This window comes from Chelonia mydas, chromosome 5, assembly GCF_015237465.2.
Source record: "Chelonia mydas isolate rCheMyd1 chromosome 5, rCheMyd1.pri.v2, whole genome shotgun sequence".
NCBI classification, from domain to species: domain Eukaryota; kingdom Metazoa; phylum Chordata; order Testudines; family Cheloniidae; genus Chelonia; species Chelonia mydas.
In genome coordinates, this window is record NC_051245.2 from 86,276,710 (window position 1) to 86,283,138 (window position 6,429).

The window sequence follows — 6,429 nt, forward strand, 5'->3', positions numbered from 1 at the left end:
TATCATCATCCTGTTGGTCTTGGACAGCAAAATGCTAATCTTCACTTCTCATCCTTTTCTGCTTTGAAATTGGTTAAAGATAATTATACTTTTACAAATAAAAAAGGTTTTTCATGACCTGAATAAGCTGCATGCTGGAGAATGAATGAGTCTCACGGTCACTGTTCCCTCTAAGCGGTGCACGTGCGTGCGCGCACACAGATCTTAAGCCCCACGCACACGGCGAAACACTGCGTGCACAAAAATCTGCACAGAAGAAAATTTTTGCGCACATGGCCTGTCAAAAATTTGCACAGAAGCCATTTTTTGCGCACCCAGCCTGTCAAAAATTAGAGGGAACATTGCTCACAGTAATAGATATATCACTGTGTGTAATTGTTCTGAGCCTGCGTGTCAATCAGTGACCGTATCATGGCAAAGACCAACAGTCAGAGCAGAAACGCTTTTTAAAAAAAAATTATACATAGTCCAGATCTCCAGGGAGGAAATGAAAATGACTGGCATCCCAAGGGAGAATATGATGTCCTGTCAAAACAATTTACTCTCTGTTAAGAGTTTGGCACTATGCTGTGTTGTTTTAAAAAAGCAGGGGGGTTATCTCAGGCCCAATGGGATAAAATGTTAATGAAACCGGTGCTCACTTTAGAACACTAAGTATGGGTTTGGGGTTTTGTCAAGTTGTTGCTGGCTTACTTCCACTGTAACCATGACCATTGATCTTTTAAACCTTTTACTGAAGATGCAGGAAAAAGGAAACAGTTAATGCATTTGAAACAAAATATTAAGTAAGGCTTTCATGTTAACATTACCCTTTATTCCCTTCAGCTGTGAAGAGTTTTTAATAAGAAAAATCCCTGTTTGACCGTCTTAAAGCTGGTATTAATTGTACTTTTTGGGGGGAAAGTAATGAGATGAAATGGCCTAGAGCTACTGTTGAGGTCCGGTTTTCTTTCCTTGAAGACAAACCAAGAAACACAAAAGAGAACAGAAAAGATTAGAAAAAATGCAGCTCCTGCCTTTAGCACTGACTGCACCTTGCAACCTTGCTGCTGGAGAGAGGTGGACACAGCCCACTCTTAACCACTGCAATCAGTCAAATTTATATCGGCACTGAGCTGTTTACGGCATAGGTTTTAGCTGCCTCACTGGTCAAACTAACAGCAGTGTCACTCAATGAGGTGTGAGAGAGAGAGGAAAGAAGAAACTAAGTGGGGAAGGAAAAGGGTACACAAGGGAGGTCGTGGCAGCATATCTCCCATTCCAGATGTTCAGGAGTCAGCCAAGGAAGATGATGACAGCACTGATTCCCTCTCTTTGATAGAGTAAGGCCAGCATGCGTTTCAGGATCAGGATGATAAGGGTCCAATAGTGGTGGTGTGTCCCCATAAGGTGGCAGACGAGATGGGGAAACTTGCTCCTTTCAGTCCAGCTGTTCCCACTGTGACCCCCCCCATAAACAATGTCCAAGAAGGGGTGACAACATCATCACATTAACCCATCAATCGTAAACGTTTCCTCCCATTTCTACAATCTTTTAGCTCTTTATAGCACCCCAGCAGCACTCCAGTCAGCTGGTGACTTCACCAACAGCCTTGAATATTCTTTATCACCAGTTTTTGAACCTAAACAATCCAGTTTGTACCAGTATATTTGCCTCTGACATTTTCTAACTTTTAAGAACAGCTGTGTACCAGGCTGAGTTGGATTTCTGTTACTTTGGTCACATGAGAGTAGAGGCCTCTGCACCACCTCTGGAATTAAAGATTTTGTTTTGCCTATAGTTTCTATTTGTCAATATTGCAAAGTCTCCACACTTGACAGTCTGTGGAGGAAATGGAACAGAATTTTTAAAATAGCAAAGGTGGTGTGTCTTATCTTTCAGAGGCTTTAGGAAACCTGTGGTCTTGATAGAAAAGTGTTTTCCTGATTCCACATGGTGAGTAGTATATCCTGAAGCACGAGGCTGGAGAAGACTTATTTTTTCTCTAGTAGATGCAGGTGGAATCATATCCCATACTGGTACATTCCACAAATTAACTGCACACGCTAGAAAAAGTTTTTCTGTTTTTAAATGACCAATTTGCCCCTTGGTTTGGTTTTGTTCTTTCCTGAGTCACCTAGCAGTGGATGCTGTACTACCTGAACTATTCAATATAGTAGTGCGTATGCAGATTGTGAAAAGAGGACAGTGGTTGCTTAAGAAAACATGTCAAAACCAGAAGCCTTGTGTTAATGCCCTTCACCTGGCATAGAGGTGAGGCTACAGTCACTGGAATTTAAATGAAAGGAAAACAGTAAAAGGAATTAACTACCATGTATGTTTGTAGGGTAGTGGGGAAGTTGGGTGCTTTTTCTCCACCCTCATGGCAACACTTACCGTTCTACTTTGTGACTGGATTCTGGTGACTATTGAAAAGCTTCAGCCACTGCAAGAAGTTTTCCTTTAGGGTGAATTATTCATATAATGGAGCATTTAGGATTGTTGCTAGGATGGTCTTCCTGCTCAATGGAAACTTGTCCTTGAAAATAAACTTCTACTCCCTCCTACTGGTAGACATTCAAAGGGAAAAGGAACAGAAGATGTGTGGGACCAGCTGTTATGTTTTTCATGGCTATGGCTGCCATATTCAAAAGCATTGGTCATGTCAGGGAAAACCACCACCTTGGCCATACAGCTCCCTCCAACCTAATGCTTTCTGAAGAGCTAGTAAATGAGATTCTTGTAAATTGTCACTCCAGTTCCTACTCAGAAGCACCGACCAGACATGCAAAGCATGAGGCGTACACACTGAAACACAGGCAAGAGGTCTCATTTTAATTAACTGGTACTGTCTGTTGTGGGGCACAGCTGCCCAACACCGCCTGCTCATTCCATGCCACAGTTTCCACCTTGCCAGGGTTTTGTCATGCCTGGCGTTCACATTGTTCAGGCCTCAAGCTGAGTCCCACTGAGTTTAATCTCCTTTTGGGGTTAAGACATTCACACAAAAGTCCCAAGGAGACAAAAGGTTGTGCTGAGTCTTTCATTTTAAAGACAGGTTTCAGAGTAACAGCCGTGTTAGTCTGTATTCGTAAAAAGAAAAGGAGTACTTGTGGCACCTTAGAGACTAACCAGTTTATTTGAGCATTTATTTATTTATTTGAGCAAATAAACTGGTTAGTCTCTAAGGTGCCACAAGTACTCCTTTTCTTTTTTCATTTTAAAATGCATCAGAAGCGAGTTCCATGCTATCTCTACAAGTTGTACTTAAAACTCCAGGTTCCAGTTGCATGTGTGTGTGTCACAGAACACATTCACTAAAGCAAAATGCCTGTTTCTATTTCTAAAGCTAACCATACCGTGCTTGTCCAGCTCCTGTTCAGATGAAAGGAACCAATTCTTTTGAGGAAAAATGGTTTTCAGCATCACACAACCATGCTATTTGTAAAATAGGTTCTTCCTGTCTGTGAATATAAATTCTGACTCTTTTTCTCCATCCCTTTACCCTCAATGTATCTGTGACACTCTGCTAAGTTTAGATAATGTTCTGGGGGGAGGGAAATGGCAGGTGATTAGAAAGCTGTGGAACAAGCTTTCCTGCTACAACATGCATCAGAACACTCAAGGTTTGTCTTAAAATAGAAGTCTAAATACAATGCTCTACACAGAACTCGATGTAAATAAGGCAGTCAGATCAGACCAAACTGGAGTAAGGCTGAAGCACCATCTCTGTGGATTTTACACACAAGCTTCTATGGTCCACAACAATTGCAATCAACTGTTCTCTAATCACTAGCAGTTTTGGAAAAGGCAAATTACATTGCCATTTAACAGCTAATCTCCCTTTCTGCTGCTCAGGCTGAAAGTGCGGATGCTGGGTTCCTTATCCTGTCTTGCTCACAGAGACAGGATCCGTCCTGCTTCTTTAGCCTGCAGTACTTCCCTAACCAAGGGGAAGTCTTGGTTTGTGAAAGCCTGGCCTTGGAAAGCTCAGAAGGGTGGGAGTGTCTGTCTTGACCAGACCACAGAAAGCTATATGAACCACCTATTTATTACAGCAGCAGCTATGGGGAAAACTGGAGGAAGAGAGATGCTCTAGACTAAGTGAGCAAATCCTGGGTGGTGGTTTCTCTTCTATTCCATACAGACTCAAACCACCCTTCCCACCATGCACTACTTACTGAAAAGTACTCAGATAGTATTAAGTGCTGAGACTAACATATACCTGTCAGCTGCAGTTCATTCTCTCATCCTCTCCTCAGCAGCAGAATTGTGCATGCTTTGGAGTACTTTGGTAGGGTTTATGTACATATACTGTCAGCTGTAAATTTATATTTGAGAAGGCAAGGTCAAAGAATGGAGCATCGCTGTAGTCATGAAATGAGCCAAAAAATTAAATGATGGCTAAGTCAAGAGGGTTGGATTTTGTAGTTTCTGGACCCTTTGCCACTGTTCATAAACAGGAAAAAATATATATATAGTAATTTTGAAAAACTAAATCAATGCTGGCAGCAGGAAGGACTCTAGAAACAAATAACTGTTCTCCAGTATCAGAACTGGAGAAGTGGGAGTTAAATGAATTAATCATTAATTTTTCAGGGCTATGATTCCATTGCACCTTTAGAAAAATAATTTTAGACCTAATGCAATTGTTCAAAGATAGTGAAAAAAATAATTCCAAATTACAGTCATAGCCCTTTGGGTTTTGGTTACATGAGCTTGCATGTGCTAAGCAGATTCCAACATAATTAGAAGTTTGATGGTAGACCTCAAAGAAAAACTCAGCTGCTATAAGGAAAGTGAGGTTGATATAGTAGGTTGAATCTGCCATGCACCCATACTGAACCCATTCCCAACATGGACCAGTGCTGCTGTCAGAAGAGATGAAAATTCAAGGTCTCAGCTGGGAGTCCTTATTAGCATGCCCACTGTAATTTCTATAACAGTTTTTATTCTGTGTCTCATGATCAGGTTCCTATTAGGTATATATTCTGCCTGCTTAAAATCTTCCTTCTAGGTGCTTACAATGTGTCATTTTCTGGCCCAAACCTCCGCTTAAAATTACTGTAGGATGTTAAACAGCTTTCACTGTTGCCATTGGAACACACCAGTGAAGCAGAAAGCGATCCCAGGTCTCTCAGTGGGCTTCCTCCACAGACTGGATTTTCAGCCCTGCTGCAAGTCCTCCAGCAGAGAACACCTCAGTCTATGAAGCAATCTGTTTGTGGGGAAGGGAGTGACAGTCAGCCTTTCACACCCGTTGCATGTGATGAGGAAAGTCTCCTTCCTAGGCATGTGGAGCAGCGAGTGTTCCCCTTCCCCTGGAGAAGGAGTGGGAGCTGGCTCAGGAGTCAGTGCTGATCAGCTCTGCAGCTCTATTTGTAGTAGTCTCAACTCTTCTCCAAACTTGTGTGTTCCAGTGGTTTACAACCTGCATATGAAAGTCTGGTCTCAGGCAAAGTTCTGCTGATGTTTCAGAGCTCAGAAGAAAAGATTTTCAACTTTTGAACTCAACATAAATGGGCCCGAGTATCAGGACTTTGCTTTGCCAGTGGAAAGCGTTGCTGAAACAAGAACCCTGGGTTTAGCAGGCCAATGCTCAAACCACTGAGCTATCCCTCCCCGGCTCTTACTCTGCCACAAGTACACACGAATAATGGTTTTGAGAATTCTCACCCTGCTACCTGCTCTCTTCAAATGCTGATAGATTTTACTTCATGCCTTGCCTTGCTCTGTTGCAGTTAGACGTGCAAGGAATGGGGAGCACGAAGGAAGAAAATTGCATGAGTGTGCAGTAAGAGTGGGTCGGAAAGGAACCCAGCCTCTGCAGGAATTCAAAGGCTTTTTCTCTGTGCCTCAGAAGCAGCAACCAGAGGTGGCTGGTGGTAGCTGCTCCTGTTGGCCACTAATGAGCCCCTCTTCCCATTTCCTTCCCTTGCCTTGCAATCAGTGTCCAAACACCAACTCTGCTCCAATGCAGCTTTAACAATTTATGTTCCTCTTGCAGCTCATATTTAAGCCTTTGCAATAGTTGTGTGGAAAAAAAAGGAAGGGATCACTTAGTACCCAACTTGGGCAGCCACACTCAGATCTCTTATCCTTGGCATTAAAGCAAAGCCCAATCTCCTCCTCTACCCACATGAGTCAGTAAACTTATACTTAAAGTCTCAGAATTTACTTTAATGGGAGCAACTGCCAAAAGCTGGAGTTGCTTCTTAAAGCAGAGTTTTCTACAGCAAGGGATGGAACCAGAAAACATTTCAATTCACATTCAGCTCTTCCACATACAAGAAGTTGTGGTTAGGACCTGGCTATTCTACAGTACACAAGTAGGATTTCCATTTCTCACTCTCTACTAAAGGAGGACATTTAAAAAAAATTGAAAGTGTAAATGTGCCACAGAGAAGTTTTAAATTTAAATCTCTCCTACATTGTCGAGATCGTTTTTG